We start from the raw sequence: 15,800 nt of genomic DNA on the forward strand, positions 1-15,800 counted from the left end.
GGGGGAAGGACCCTGCAGCAGAGCGGGAAGGGGGACTGGAGCCTCTCGATGTCGCAGTCCATGGCCAGGGTAGATGGGACCCCCCGGTGGGGTGTGGACCACCTGAGGCTGGCTCTGTGCCCACGAGCCTTTCCGACATGCATGCTCTGTGCTAGGGGCTGCGTGCCTTCCTGGGGAGGGTGGAGCGTGTCAGGCAGAGGCCTCCCAGGAGCTCCGTGTGGGGTACAGGGTAGACCTGGAGGGGGCGTAAGGCACGTGCTCCTGAGGACCTGATTGGGGAATGCGGTGAGACTTGGCAGAGGGGAGACGGTAAGGGGCGGGGTGTAGAGCCCACAGCAGGGTTTGGGTGATGGAGATTTTCTGTGGGCCCTCATGGGGTGGGTTCATTCCAGAGATGCCCCAGGGGTGGGGACCGTGGAAGACGCTTACATGATGTATTCTCCAGATCGGGCCCTGAGGTTTAATTTGCGGAATTAGCCAGAGTGACTGTGTGGGGGAGAACGGGGCGGCCTCACCTTACATTTATTGACCGAGGAGCGACAGAGCGAGTGGAGGCCCTTCCCGTAGGAATGAATAGGAGCCTTGTTGGCGTCGGACAGAGAAAAACACGCCCGCTCGGTTCGGGCCCCGGCGTGGGTTTGTCACCCCTCCATTGTTGATGTATTCACACGTGTTAGTCTCTCTCCCGAAACGGACGACTTTTTCTTCCCCTTTAGAAAAGGGATTGAATGATAATGTGGGATTTTATAAATTTCAAATGTCACTTCTCGGATTGTGAGTGATGGAATTCCTGCCATTTAAATCCAAGATTATCCTGCTTCTATTTGTGAGTAAAATCAGCCGTACACTGGAAGTGACACTGGCTTTTCATTTCCCTGCCGAGGGTTGCCATCCGAGGGGATGGCCTTGGACCAGAGTGTGTGTGTGTGTGTGTCTGTGTGTGTGTGTCTGTGTGTGCGCGTGTGTGGCACTCTCCGGGCACGCGCACTCACCATGCCCTGCACACCACTGGGAGCCAGAGCCTTGACGTGAGCAGTGTTGAGGGTGCCAGTTACCAGCATGGGGGACCCGGGGAGGTCTGTCATCCCCTGAGATGAGGCGAGCTCCTCTGGGGGCTGTTGGGTGTGTGCGGGTGTCCCTGCTGCTTTGTGTGGACAAGGGGACAGAGGAGCAGGAGGAAGGACGGACCGGGTGTCCGCGTCCCAAGGAGCTGGAAGCTTCTGTTGCTGTGTGTGGGCTCATACTCCTGGGCTTGCCTGGACTTCGTCGCTGTCTGGACCACACGAGAACCATCTTCCTGGAGCCCCTTCTCAGCACGTCACTGCCCTGGTCGAAAGCCACCAAGAACTCATGCTTGCGGCCCTGTCAGCCTGGCCTTTGCCTGTTCCTTGCACGTGAGGAAGTTCAGGGCTGTCTGTTGTGTTATGCTCAATCCACATGCCAGAGAGACCACAGGGAGTCTGGGTCGCTGTGCCACATCTGTGCGGCGGCTGTCCCGCTCTCCTCAGCCGCGGTGAGGGGGCCTCCCGCCGTCAGCTGGTGGCCACGGTGGGACCACGGTGCGGCAGTGACGGCTTGTGTGCCCCGAATGGCTCTGAGCGTCACAGCAGAGCAGATGCCATACGCTGCACGCACACAGATCCCTTGCCTAGGGTCAGAGAGCGTTTGCAGGGACCTGCCCGTGAGCCCCAGAGCCTGTGGTTTTCTACTCTGCTCTATAACCGTGTCCAGCTGGAATGGGTGGAAATGACTTCCCTTTTGCTGGGTACGTTCTAGACGGCAAAAACCACGTCTGTGTGTTGGGGTCCCCTGGGGGTGTCAGTCTGGGACTCTGTTCTGCAGTAGGCCGGAGCGTGGTGAGCACCTGCTGTGTACGGGTGCTCTGCACAGCCACCGACCTGCTGTCCCCGTGGGGTGCGTGTCCTGGTGGCCAGAGGTGCAGGGAGTGGGCTGCAGACGGAGGGCAGAGTTCTGGGCGTTCTGGGGGAGGGCATCAGAGTCGTGGGGGTTGGGGTGCTCTGGCCACAGGACGGTGACCGACGAGGCCCGAGGAGCAGCCGCACCCTCCCTGCTGCACATGCCTGGAGGCGCTGCGCGATGTTGGGCAGGAAGTGTCTGAGACGGGGAGCCTCCTCGCCGAGGCGGGGTCACCCAGACCCAGGAAGGATGACCCCACTAGTGGGTGCCGGTGGGTTGGAAGGAGCCATCACGGTAATGCCAGAAGGTAAGGTTTTATCGCCCTGGCGAGGGGTAGAAATGAGATAAAGTGGGGCCTGCGTAGGGACACCCGGGGCTGCCAGGAGTAGAAGTACAATGGGTCTCCCGCCGAGGCGCTCACGTTCCGTGTCTCGGGGCTGCTTTAAAGTCTTCCAGAGTCCCGAGGAGCTCAAAGAGCATTGACTCATGCAGGGGAGTTCTAGCGGCATTTGCTATGTTAGCAACTAGAGATCCTTTAAAAAATTTAGTAATTTATCTTAAAATAACAATGATGAATCCGTTAGAGGCTTTATTATAAACAGCGTATCTTGGTGGTAAATGAATATTTTCTGAAACGTAACTATTTCGTGAGAAGGAAGGCCCCATAGTCCCCTGTGGTCAGGCGGTCTAAGGTCTGACTTCCCGGGAGACACCGGATTCTCCGTCCGCAGACAGATGTGGTTTCCGTGGGAGCGTGTGGAAACGGTCGGGCCTCCCACAGGCAGGGCGTTGGGAGAGGGAGGGGGGTTTTCGTTGCACTCTCCGACCACCGTGGGTGTTTGCTCGTGGACACTAGGACACAGCTTAGCACGAGGTGGCTTCCTGCAGGTGCCCTGCCGCGTGACGGCTGAAGCCATGTTGGCCGCCCTTTTGTGCTCGGGGACGTCCAAGTCCGTTGGGCTGTCTGGCACTTGGAGCGGGTGTTTCGTCCACACGTGGTTCAGTACCGTCGGACGCTGGCCATTTGGGGAATATGGGCTGATGGAGGCGTGCCGACCTTGTAGACGCTGCCACGCTTCATCGCGCCGTATCCGTCTGGGCGCGTTCCCGCCGTCTCGTCAGAAGCTATACGCCCAGAGTGGCAGACAGAAGTTCTTCAACATTCAGAGTTTGGCTTAAATGCTCAAATATTATTATTGGCAACGCATAGTGTCGATTGTTTTCCTTGAAATGACAGTCTTTGTTCATTTTTGGGAAAGTGTCTGCCAAGTACCCAAGTTTGAATAACCCGTTTGCCTGTTAGTCATTTCCTCTAGCGAAAATGAGGTTTCTGGAAGAATGCGATCTCCTTCCGCTCCGGCTCCAGCAGCCGGCCAGGGGCGCTTGAGAAGAAAGCAGTGTTCTTTGGTGCTCATCTCGAGCGCTGTCTGTGCTCTTCCCGCCTCGCCACACCGGGTGTTGAAAGATGGTTACGTGAAGGTCAGGATCTGACGCAATAGTAATCCTAAAATTAGGAACTTCATCAAGAACGTCCTTCAGCGAAACTGCCTTTTTTTTCCTTTTTCCACCGTGAGTGTGTGGCACTAAGAGTACAGTTTGTCGCAGTGCCTGCACTCAGGCCAGTGTGTCGCCGTCTCACCTTTCGTGTTGGCCGTGCAGGCAGCGACACAGCCATGAAGGTAAGTACTGCTGCTGTTGGTAGGAACATGGTTTTGCTCTCAGGGACTGCTCGGAAGGGTCTCATGGATGGCGGCAGTGGGGTGACTGTCCCCGAGAACTGCCGCCCTGGGGGCTGCTCTCCTGGCACAGGCCTGCGATTTTCCCACGGAAAAGCCCCCAGAAGGTGAGGTCACGACGGAAAAAGAACGAGGCAGAGAGCGTGGCCTGGAGTGAACTCAGCCGTCACCGTGGTTAGCCTGGACTCACCCGAAGGGACTCGGCATCCTGCGGCAGTGACGTGACTGGACCCCAAACAAGTCATTACCATGAAGAACAAGGCTCTGAGAGAGGAGCTCACAGGTTGTTGGAAAGAGCCCGACAGAGCCTCTGGCTACCAGACTTAGGGTCGCTGGCATTGACAGTTCATCAGACACAGCGGATGAGGGTTAATCGAAGTAGAAGGAGAAATTCCGGGGGCGGGGGCAGCACCGGGGGAAGGCGTGGATTTGGAAGAGAGCTTAGGGCCGGACAGAAGGGACAACAGGCCCCGGATGGGAAGACATGCTGCGGGAGCCCCGGTGCACACACGTGGTGGCCTGGAACTTTCTGGCACCTGTGAGAGACATGGGCTTTTACGGTCACTAAATAAATCTCAAGAAAGACCACACCTTAAAAAATCACACCTGCAGAAACCAGTGTACAGCCCCTTCGTGCGGGAGGTTGGAGCGAACGTCACGGGAATGGCTGGCGACGGACCGATGAGTTGTCGGGGCAGACAGTTCGGGGGAGGCAGGCTGCGGCAGGAGGAGCAGAGGCCGGTGAGACGGGCTGTGTTCGGTGTTCCGCAGGGGGTAGCTGTCAGGCCAGCTGCATTTGCGAGCAGGATCCAGCCGTACAGTGCTCACAAGTCACTCACCTAAAACACGAGATTCCTAAACGGCAGGAAGGAGGGAGTTGGGAGAAACGCAGCGGATCAGCACTAACCCGGATGGGAGCTGGGCGCCGGGTGGCTCTTCCGCACTAGGACAGGAAGTGGAGTTTCAGGCAGAAAGCATTATTTGGGATAAAGAGTATCACTGCCGAGGGACGAGTGGATGCATTTACCAGGAGACACCATCCGCCATGACATCACTGTGCGTGCACGGACAACAGTGCCTCTTGTCAGTGTGCGTGTGTAGAAGGCAGGGGGGAGGGGAGAGGCAAGAACTTGGTGGAAGTTCCTGAAGATGCTGTCAGTGGCAGACACTAGTCTGGGTTCTTTGCATTTGTTCACTGCTGGTGTCACTTCGGTTCCCCTGCAACGTGACTGTAAGGTGCTCCGGCCGTGGGGCTAGTAAGCTGCGGAGTTGGGATTCAGACCCGCGGAGTCAGGCCTTAGCTTTCCTGCCTCTCCGCAATTAGGTCAGGCAGGAAGAACTTGCAAGACTGCGACTGACTTGTTCCCCAGACCACATAGGGTTGAGCTACTGGCCGTGTCTGGAACCCCACGCCCAGCTCACCCAGTGTGTTCCCTTCCTTCCTATGTGTATGGGACATTCTAGAAACAGACGTGCCGGCGGTTCCCACGGAGCCGTGCAGACCAGGGTCGGGGATTGGCTCTCCTGCTGCGCTGCGACTCTGGCCCGTGGACTCGCCCAGATTCCCTGGGGAAGCGGGGAGTGGGCCGGGGTCCAAGGCTGGGCCGCCGGGTCGGCTTTGGCGGCTCCGGGAAAGGCCCATAACCAGGCCTGCCTGGGCGTCGGGCCTGCTTGCTCATTTCTGATGGATGGTGTCCTCACACTTGGGGTTCGTTTAGGGGATGTTCTTTTTATGGAGGGGCCTTAGTGCTGGGAGAAAAGGAAGCAGCTGCCTTTCCGGGTGAAGTAGTCTCACGGGAGACTTGGTTCGCAGTGTGGTGTCTGGGGGCTGCTGCTGGCTCTGGGAGCGACCAAGGGAGGCCATCGGCACGACCCTTAGCAGCGGCGTGTGGGGCTAGTGAGGGGCCATCCGCTGCTGTGAGCCCCCGAGAGGGGGCGGGGGGCAGCTGCGGCCTCTTTAGGGGTCTGGTGTGGTAATGAGCGCAGGGGACTGAATGCCCAGCCGTGCACGGACAGCCCTGGCCGGGGAAGAATCCTACCAGGAGCTCGTTAGGAGGTGTAGGTGGCAGATCTGGGTGGAAGTCACCCGCCCACGGGACCTGCTAATTAATCTGATGGCTGGTTTTGTCTTGACAGTGAGTGTCATTGGGAGAGGATCCTTTGTTTCGTGGTGGTGTGGGCCGCGTGGATCTGCCTGGCAGGCCGTGTGGGGGAGGTTCGCTCAGTGCTGGGGGTGGCCTGGGCTGGCTGGACACAGACGGCTTGGGGGACAGGACCCTTGGTGTGGAAGCCGTGGCCGTGGGCTTCCGTTCTCTGTTCTCTGGGCTTCGGTGGTGAGTATCCTCAGTGCTGGGGAGGGACCCCCTCAACCCGCTTTGATCCTTTGACCCTGAATGCCTCTCAGGCGCAGGTGTCTCACTTAGGGCCATGGTGCGTTTCTCTGCCTTTGCAGCCGGGCCCCTGTCCGCTTCCTGCGTCTGTCCCCCGTGTGCCTCCTTCTTTGGGTGCGGTAGGGGTCCGGCCAGAGACTAACGTTGGACAGACAATCTGGTGAGACGTGGCTCCGTGGCAGGCGTCGCTAGGGCCGTGGGGAGGCGTTGGGGTGTGGAGCCCGCCGGAGCCCCTTCTGTTGGGGACCGTCTGCCGTTGGGATGCGGTGCTGGTGCCCGCCGGCAGGTTCTGGACGCGGCTCTGTGTGGCGGGGAGGCCTTCCAGGCTCTTGGGGGGGCTTCTTGGGCCTTTCCCGTCGCTGCGGGGCCCCGCAGCCCTAGCGCCAGGGCTGTCGGCGAGCTCGTACCCGCTGAATTACGGCTGCCCCGCTCGCCTCCCTGCCGTCCACGATTCCTCTTGGCTTCATTACTTAACAGGCCGGCGTCTTCGGGGAGAAAAGGGCCGCTGCCTTTTATAACGAGTCTGCTCCGTCCTTTCCTCGGGGAAGCATTGCTCAGTTCTGAGAATCGGTCGGTGGCCTGGGAGTGACCGGGTGTTGGGGAAAGGGACTGCGTTATCCTGGCACTTGTCAGAGAGAAGCCTGGAAACAGGGTGGCGTGGCGACTCGCCGAGAGGATGTCTGGGCCACTGCCAGCCCTGTCCCTGGTCGGGGGGAGGCTACAGGGCCCGCTGTCCCTCAGATGTCGCTGCTGTGCACCAGCTGTTGAAGATAAGGCCGCGGAGGAGAGGGGACAGTCGTATCACGGGAAACCAGAGCGGGTGAGGGAGCCCTTGGAGAGTTTTCTGTACCGAGAAGGAGAGGGGCCCACGGCACTCTTGGACGGTGGCCCAGGGTCCTTAGAAATGAGCTTTACCCAGCCAGAGCCTGGGGCGGCCAGAGGCCTGGGGGCGTTGTTCCCCAGCTCGACTCCGACTCCGGGGACACAGAAGAAGTGGGGAAAGGTGGCTGGGAGGACGCTCGCTCTCCCTGTGCCCAGCCCCGTGGCTGGAAGAGCCCAGCAGGAGGCAGCCGGCCCGCGCGGACGAGCTCCTCCGTCAGACGTGAGATGGGTCGTGCTGCGCGCAGGGAGGAAGCTCCAGAGACGGCTCGTGAGGGCCCTCGTCGGTAACACGGAGAGGTCCTGGCAGCGATTTAGGAAGGTTTATTAAACAGATGAGAGTGCGCTGGTTACTGGGCTGCAGCAGAAGATTCATTAGGAATGAGTCATTGAGCAGCAAACACTTTAAAAATGAAAATTAAAAAAATTCAGTTCACAATAGCGTTGAAAAACGTCAAATCCGTGTCACTGCCTGAATGAATAGTTCATTCCTTTTAATTACCAAGTAGTGCTTCACCGCGTGACTCTATCCCAGCTGCCGCTCCGTCCTTCTTTCGGTGGAAGCCACGCTGTTTCCGGCCTTTGGTTGCTGTGAATAAACTTCTCGTGGACGTTCATACGCACGTCTTCTTGTTGACGTGGCCTTTATTTCTCCGCTGGTGCCTGGGTGTAGCCTCGTAGGGTCATGCTGTGGACGTGTGTTTAGTTTCTGTGAAAAACAGCCCGGCTTCTTTCCCAAGCGGGCTGTACTGTGTAACACCCCCAGCAGCCATGGGTGCGAGCTGCCCCACACTCCCATTCTCGGACTAATTTGTGCTAGGATATGTGTGTGTACTGCTGGGATGTGCGTGTACTTTTTATCTAACAGTAACCTAACTTAAAGTTTAAAATCTAATTTAAGTAAAAATCCTGCCCCAGCATGCCAGGGGATTATCCTTTGTTTTTCTTCCAGAAGCTTTATAATTTTTTAAAAAAGATTTTATTTACTTATTTGACACAGAAAGGGAGACAGTGAGAGAGGGAACACAAGCAGGAGGAATAGGAAAGGGAGAAGCAGGCTTCCCACCATGCAGGGAGCCCGATGAGGGGCTTGATCCCAGGACCTTGGGATCTTGACTTGAGCCGAAGGCAGACGCTTAAGGACTGAGCTACCCGGGTGCCCCAGGAAGCTTTGTAATTTTCATTTTGACTTTTTAACTTGACTTAATTTTTCTGTATGGTATGAGGAAGGCAGAGTGGTTCATTTTTAAAATACAGGTTTCCGAGTTAGCATACTAGCATCATTTGTCCAAAACAGTTTTTTCTCCCCCAGTAGATTGCTTTGGTCCCTTTTCTGAAAATCAAATGATTATATAAATGTGTCTATTTCTGGACACTGTGTTCTGTTCCATTGATCTATTAATGCATCTCTAGGCCAGTAGGTACTGTCTTAATTACTGTAGCTTTTCTCAGAGTCTCGTAGAGAGAGTTCTCCAACTTTGTTCTTTTCCAAAATAAATTGACAGGAATATTTTTGGTCCTTTGCATTTTTTTTTAAAAAAGATTTTATTTATTTATATGAGAGGGAGAGAGTGAGCACACGAGTTGGGAGAGAGGGAGAAGCAGGCTCCCCGCTGAGCAGGGAGTGTTGACGTGGGACTCCATCCTAGGACCCCAGGATCATACCCTGAGCCAAAGGCAGAGGCTTCACCGACTGAGCCACCCGGGCATCCTGGTCCTTTATGTTTCTATATGAAGTTTATTGTTAGTCATTTCCTACCAGAAAAGCCTTAGAAAAAATAGTAGGAGCTGGGGTTTGAATGGGATTATGTTGAACCTATATGTCAGTTTTCCCAGAATCAATAGCATCAAAAATACCAAGTTTTTAAAACTTAGACATTTAAAAATTTATCCTCACAAACTTTTTGTCATTCTCAGTGTGTTGGTTTTGTTCATATGTTGTTAAATTTATTTCTGAGTTGTCTGGGCTTATGGATGCAACTTTAAATGGTATAGCTTTGTAAATTTTGTTTTTCAAATTTTATTGCTGCTATGCATAAATATAATTGATTTTGTAAACGGATGTCCTTCTCTATCTAGCATTGTTGTGTAACAAATTGCTTAAAATTTCCCGACGTAAAGAACGATCTTACTATGCTCACAGATCCTTGCAATGAGAATTTCAATCAGGACGTGGCGTGTGTTGCTTCTCCGTGTACCACGTGTGGGGCCTCAGGTGGGGAGACTTGAAGGTGGGTTCAGGCTGGTGCTTAGGGGCTGGAATCCTCTGGGGTCTCAGCGATACATGTGGGAGCTCCTGGTGCCGGGGCTCAGGCAGGGCGGAGGGGGTGGGCCGAGACCGGGACTGCAGAGTGACTGCCATCTCGTGGCCTCTCCCTTGTGGCCGTCGGATAGTCAGACTTCTTACATGAGAGCGCGGGCTGCCAGGAAGATTTGCGGCCAGCAGCGTGTCGGGTGCGTGTTCCATGACTGGGCCTGTAAAGTCACAGTGTCACTTCCCTGTACCTTGGTTGAAGCCGTAGTAAGTCCTCCCAGATTCAAGGAGAGGGAAATGGGACTCGGCCCCTTGGCACAGGAGTGGCGTGGCCCCACAGTAAAGGAGCGTGCAGGATAGCAGGGGCTGTCGTGGCCGCCTCCGGAAAACGTAATGTGCCTCCTGTTTCTGGCGATCTCACTGAATTCCCGGGCTCGTCCTGCGAGCTCTCCGGTGGGTGCCTTAGGAGTTTCTGCGTACACGATCGTGTCATCTACAAACAGAGCCTTCCTCCTCTCCGTGCCGTTGCCCAGCTTTTGTTTCCTTTTCTTCACTGGCTGCACTGTCAGGGTCCTCGGGATGGGAGCCTGGAACCTCCTTCCAGGCACTGCTGGGGAGGGCGGGGCTGATCCAGGCGCTCAGCCTTAGGTCCGATGGCGGCTGTTGGCTGTTTATAGGCGCCCTTTTTCCGGTGGCTGCCGACAGTGCCACTGCCACAGCCAGGGAGTCCGTGTGTTCAATAAGCTCCTGGTTTACCCCACTAGGTCTTTCTGTTTGTGGAGTACCGGGATGTGATGGAGTAAGAGGTTGAGGGTTGACTTCTTATGACCTGGAGGAGGAAGACCAGGACGTCAGATGATGGTTTGCTTTTCTGAGTCTTTTGAAAATATTATGAAATGATATTTTGTCAAAGGCTTTTCCTTCTGTTGAAGTGATCATGTGGTTTTTCGTACTTACTCTGCTAACGTAGCGAAGGACCTTAATGAACTTTGTTAGGCTGACCTGCATTTCTGGGAAACTCCAGTTTGTCCTGAGATACTAGCCTTTTTCTGTATTTCTAGATTTTGTTTGGTAAAGATTTTCACCTCTCTGTGCATGAGGAATATTCTGTTCTACTTTCTTTTCTTCTAATGTTTTTTTCTTTTTTTACATGAGAGAAATGGTGGCCTGTCTTTCCTGAAAGAGTTGGTGTAAGGTTAGTATTATTTCCTCCTTAAATATTTGGTAGAGTTCCAACCCTGAAGCCATCTTGTGCTGGAGCTTTCTTTGTGGGAAAGTTTTAAGTATAAATTCAGTTTCTGCTCTAGGTAGCGTCCAGATTTTCTCCTTCTTCTCTTGTCATTTTTTTTAAAGCGTTTAAAAAAAAATATTTATTTGAGAGAAAGAGAGAGTGAGTGAGAGCACAAGTAGGCAGGGCAGGAGGCAGAAGCAGAGGGAGAGAGGACATGACCGGGGCGCGGGGCAGAGGGAGAGGGGGAAGCAGACTCCTCGATGAGTCCTCGGGAGCCTGATGTGGGGCTCAGTCCCAGACCCCAGGATCATGACTTGAGCCAAAGGCATATACTTAACCAACTCAGCCACTCAGGTGCCCCTCTTGTCAGTTTTTTAAAAAAATATCTTTTTAAAAGATTTTATTTATTTATTTTTAAAGATTTTATTTATTTGACAGACAGAGTTCACAAGTCGGCAGAGAGGCAGACAGAGAGAGAGAGGGGGAAGCAGGCTCCCTGCTGAGCAGAGAACCTGATGTGGGGCTCGATCCCAGGACCCTGAGATCATGACCTGAGCCAAAGGCAGAGGTTTAACAACTGAGCCACCCAGGCTCCCCAAAGATTTTATTTATTTATTTAACAGAGAGAGTCACAGTGCGAGAGGGAGCACAAGCAGGGGGAGTGGGAGAGGGAGGAGCAGACTCCCCGCGCAGCAGGGAGCCAGATGCGGGGCTCGATCCCAGGACCCTGGGATCATGACCTGAGCTGAAGGCAGACGCTTAACAACTGAGCCACCCAGGTGTCCCCCTGCTGTTGTCAGTTTTAATAATTTGTGTCCTTTAAGGAATTTGGTCATTTTAAACAAGTTGTCTAATTTCCGGGCATATTGCTTGTAATACTCTAATTCCCTGGAGGAGCTCTTGTGATGTCTTTTCTTCCCAGCGTTAGTGATTACATTTGCTGATATTCTGAGATCGGTCACGCGGTCTGTTTTGGTGACTATCTCATGTGTCCTTGGAAAGAATGTGTGTTTTGCTTTGTGGGGAGAGGTTTTCATAAATACCAGTCAGGTTCGGTTGGTTGATAGTGTCAGTGCAGACTTCTCTGCTTTTACTGATGTCCTGTCTCCATTTTCTATCCGCTACTGAGGGAGGACTTCTGAAATTTTCAGTTACGACGGTTGATTTGTCTCTTTTAGTTTCGTCAGGTTTTGCTTCACATGATCTGTATCTCACTTATTAGATACACACACATAGAATTAGCTCTTAGGTTTTCTTGATGAATTTATATGTTCATTATTTTTATTGAGTGCTACGAACTACTTCTCACTATTCCTGGTCATGTTCCCTGTTCTGGAGTCCACTTCATTGGGTATAACACGGCCATTTTTGTCTTCTGTTGCCTTCGTCTTGGTGCATCTTTTTCTGTCCCTTTGCTTCTGATTGGTGGGTGCCTTCCTATTAAAAGTGTGTTTCTTGTAGAGAGTATATACTTGGATTTTGCTTTCTTTAAGCATGTTTAGTTCATACACATTGATAGGTTCCCAGGGTAGTTATTTGTGTGCCCGGGGCTTAGGCTGCCACCTTGGTATTTATTTTCTCTTCATTTTATCTTTTCTTATTTCCTCTTTATTCCCCATACGTTCTTTTGGATGAACTGAGTAATTTTAAAAATTAATGGACTTCATTTTTTAGAGCAGTTTTAGGTGTATAGAAACACTCAGCAGAAAATGCAGTTTCCCTGGGCTCCATCACCGTGTCCTGATGGACACCGCTCCTCGTCTTGCCAAGATTGTGCGTTAGTGCGACGTGTTTGGTGCAGCTGATGCGCCAGCGTTGATCTGTTACTCCTGGCCGGAGTCCGGGGTCGATATGAGCGATCCCTCTTGGTGTTGCACCTTCTCTGGGTTTGGACTAATGGATGTCCACTGTTAGAGTCGCACAGGGAGGTTCCAGGGCCTTAGGCATCCCCTGTGCTCCCCCCAGCCCTCCTGTCTTCCCTCAGACCCTTGGCAACCCCTGGAGTGGCTGAAAACCGGCCTTTAGCATTGCCCCCGTTGTCGGAGTGGCGGACAGTGGGAGCCCTGGGTGCTGCCTCAGGACTGCGTGGGAGCCTCCATCTTCACTGCTGTCCCGTGACCCGTGTCACCGTGGCAGGTAGGCATGGGAGGGAGCTTCCAGGTTCTGTAGGTTCAGCGCTGACTTAGCATGCCCCAGTGCCTTATGGAGCGGCCGTCCCGGTCGCACTTACTGGTGAGAGGACAGGAGATCAGAGAAATGAAGCTCGCGCTAAGGAAGTGAGGGGTTGGCTTGATCCGATGTGACGACACTCCTCCGCCCGAGTGTGGTCTCGGAGACAGGCCGTGGAGCTCTGTCCTTGTGCTTGTCCTTCCCCCTCTTCCCTGAGACTAGAATGAAGACGTTGAGGGTGTTCGTGTAACCAGTGCCTCTAAGCTTGGAGGGACAGCTAATGTGATAGATGACATAATCAAGATTCAGAATGAGTTCAGCTGCCCGGAATGCCGCCCGAGAACCAATCAAGGGAGCAAGCTAATAGGAATAAATGAAGAGCCCTATGTTCAAGTTCAAAAACCCAACCAGTAATATAGGTCGTCGAAAGCAGTTTGCATAATTTGGGCCACCTGTGTCTTTGGTGGGAGGCTGTCCTCGTCTTTTGGCCTAGATCAGGGGGTCGGTGGGGCCGCCGACTCCCCTGCCGCCGCTTTGCCCCTTGGTTACTCTGTGCCCTGCGGCCAGAGATGTCTTCTCCGAGTGCAGATCTTGTAAGCGTGGCGGGTCCCCATCTCCGTGGCGGTTCCTTCATGCCATGGCTGTGCCCTCCCCGATGTCCCCCAGCCTCAGAACGGACCCCCTCGCCTTACCCGGCCTCCTGGCGGTCCCTGCAGCTGTCCCGGCCCTCGTGCCCCTCCAAGGAGGTGCCCCGCTCTGGGCCGCTGCCCGGCCTCTTCCGCGCCCTGCCCCGTCTTTCCGCAGCCCTGCTCAGCCTTCGCATTCGCGGCCTGGGCTCCCGATGGGGCTCCCTGTTCTGCGCCATGAGGGCAGGCGGGGCCCCGCACGTGGCAGGGGGCCCTTCTCATGCACTCGCTGTCCTGCATGAGGATCATTTGCTTAACGGATGTCTCTGTGCACAGGAGGGCCCTGATGGGGCCCCTTTTCTCCGACTATGTCAGGGCACCCAAAGAGCAGCCCAGGGTTTGGCGCCTCTCGGGTGTCCGTATACGGTTGTACTCACGGCCACGATTCGTTGCGGTGCACGCAGGCAGAGCAGAACCAGCCGGGTGGGGAGGCCCGGAGGAAGGCAGGAGTAAGGTCCCCCGTGTCCCGTCCCGGTGGAGGCATGTGGGACGCGTCACATCCCCAGCGGCGAGTCGTGGCGGCCGCCCTGAAAGGCCCACCTGCGAGGGAGCTCGCTCTGGGTTCTGTGGAGACCTGTCACCTCGACGCCCTCTGCCTGGCACTTTCCAGAGCTCCAGACTCCCAGCAGGAAAGCAGTTCAGCATAAGCTACACTGTCGGCCGAGGCCCAGTGAAGCTTCTTATTTGTTCGGGAATGACGGCGATGCTCCCGAGCCCGCGGGTGTCCGGCACTGGCCGAGGGAGGGCTGTCCCTCCTGAGGACGGCTGTCCCAGCCTGCTCTTCTGTGTGCCAGCTCTGCCAGGACGCAGCATGTCGTGTGGCCCACGGCGGGTGCAGAAGTGGTTCTTGGGGAGATGAAGGAGCTCACGGTGTGACCCTGTTCTGCCGTGGACTGGACGGCGACATGACGGGCAGTAGCCGGGGTGATGTCCCGATGTTTGACACGGAGTGCAGCCGCCGTGGGTGTGTGCTCTCTGACCTCTGCGCAGCCGGGGGCCCTGTGGGGCACTTTGTCCAGGGCTGTGTCCAGGGCCTGGGGGCACCTGCACGAGATGAGGGACACGGAGGCCTTTCAGGCCATTGTTTGCAAAAAGGACGTGCGGGGCTGTTCCAGAAGCAGGTCCAGAGGGTGGGGAGAAGGGCACCGGTGGTTTCGGCTCGGAGAGAAGCCGTGTTCTGGGGAGGGATGCCAGAAGGCAGATCCATGGTCGGGGGCCCACCGAGGCCCTCCTCACAGGTGCTTGTGGGGCTGCCACGCTGTAGCGGGGGTGGGGGACGGTGTGGCGCGCTCCAGCTCAGCCCCCTGTGAAGTTAGTCTTCAGCTCGTCCCTGCGGTGCTCCTTCAGAGAATGTTATCCCCCTTTCTCCCGAGGAGCGCAGACGGTGCTGTTCGCCCTCGCCGAAGCTGGGGGGGGGGGTGGCACTGGGCGTGGGCGGGCCGTGCGCGCTTTGTCGGCGGACGCGGACTTGGCCTTCCGCGGAAGCTTCCCCAGGTCGCCGTGTTCCTCAGACCTTTCTTCCTCTGGTCGTAAGTTTCGTAGCGCGCGTTCTTTTTTAAAGACAGAAAATCAGATCTCAGTTAGGAAGGCTAAGAGTGTTTACTTGTGGGTGATGTTGTGACTGTTCATACTTCTGTGAACGGGTAGCGACCTGGGCCCAGTCACGGCTTCCCGCAGCAGGTGTCGGCTGCGCCAGCTGCGTGTGCAGGTGCGTGTTTGGATCGGGGGCTGGGGCAGTGGCCTTGAGCAGGCAGAGCCCGTGGGAGGCGCTGTGCTGCTGTGCTGCTGGGATCTCGCTGCTCCGCAGGCCCCCCCGCCCCGCCCGGTCCCCAAGGAGGGCCCGAGTCCCACGCGTCTCCTAGAGGGGCTGTTGCTGGGGCCACAGAATGTTCTTTCCCTCTTATATCTTCTCAGTCCTTGCTGTGCGTTCCAGAGGCTTCCTGGCCACTGAGCAGGGCCACCCACCTCCTGGGGTTCCTCTGTTCACCTCTGTGCCCTTCCCTGCTGGGCTCTGCACTCTGAGCCCGGTCTTGCCGTCTGGGTTGGAGCCCCCCTGAACGCTGGTCTTCTCTGCCTGGGACCCAAGTCCAGAATGCCAAGACCACAGCCCATCTTTAATCTCTTCTTCTCCTCTCAAAACACAGAGGTTTTTAAATTTTTTTTATTAATTTGGAGGCTCTCAGGTGTTATTCTTTTCTCTTTGTTTGGATTTCTAAGAAAACCTATCTTCCATACCTGGGTTTTGAACAAATTGAGAAATAAAACAAAACAGTGGCAGATGGAGACCGAAGAGTAACTTTTATTTCTTCTAAATGAGAATCTTGAAATCCTATCTCAGTGTGAGCGCCAGACGTACCGGCTGACCGAATCCTAGGATTACCGGGCTCACGCACCCCATCAGCGCCAGCACATCCTTGGGGGCTGCAGAGCCTTCGAGGGGGCAGCCTGCCCAGAGTGTAGCCGGCTCCAACCGCTGGGAGGAGGGCTGAGCCGCAGCCTGTCCGTCCTGCCGGCTCTAGCAGCGGATAAGTTGCTTTC

At 55.2% G+C, this 15,800-nt stretch overlaps 1 protein-coding gene across 3 annotated transcripts in view; it reads left to right on the top strand.

Moving 5' to 3' along the window:
• TBC1D22A (TBC1 domain family member 22A) overlaps positions 1-15,800 on the top strand; it is a 296,923-nt gene that overhangs the window by 164,557 nt on the left and 116,566 nt on the right. The gene's annotated exons all lie outside the window — the stretch shown is intronic.

The sequence above is a fragment of the Mustela putorius genome, unplaced genomic scaffold (assembly GCF_011764305.1).
Source record: "Mustela putorius furo isolate JIRA1106 unplaced genomic scaffold, ASM1176430v1.1 tig00003871_pilon_pilon_pilon, whole genome shotgun sequence".
In the NCBI taxonomy this organism is placed as follows: Eukaryota; Metazoa; Chordata; class Mammalia; order Carnivora; family Mustelidae; genus Mustela; species Mustela putorius.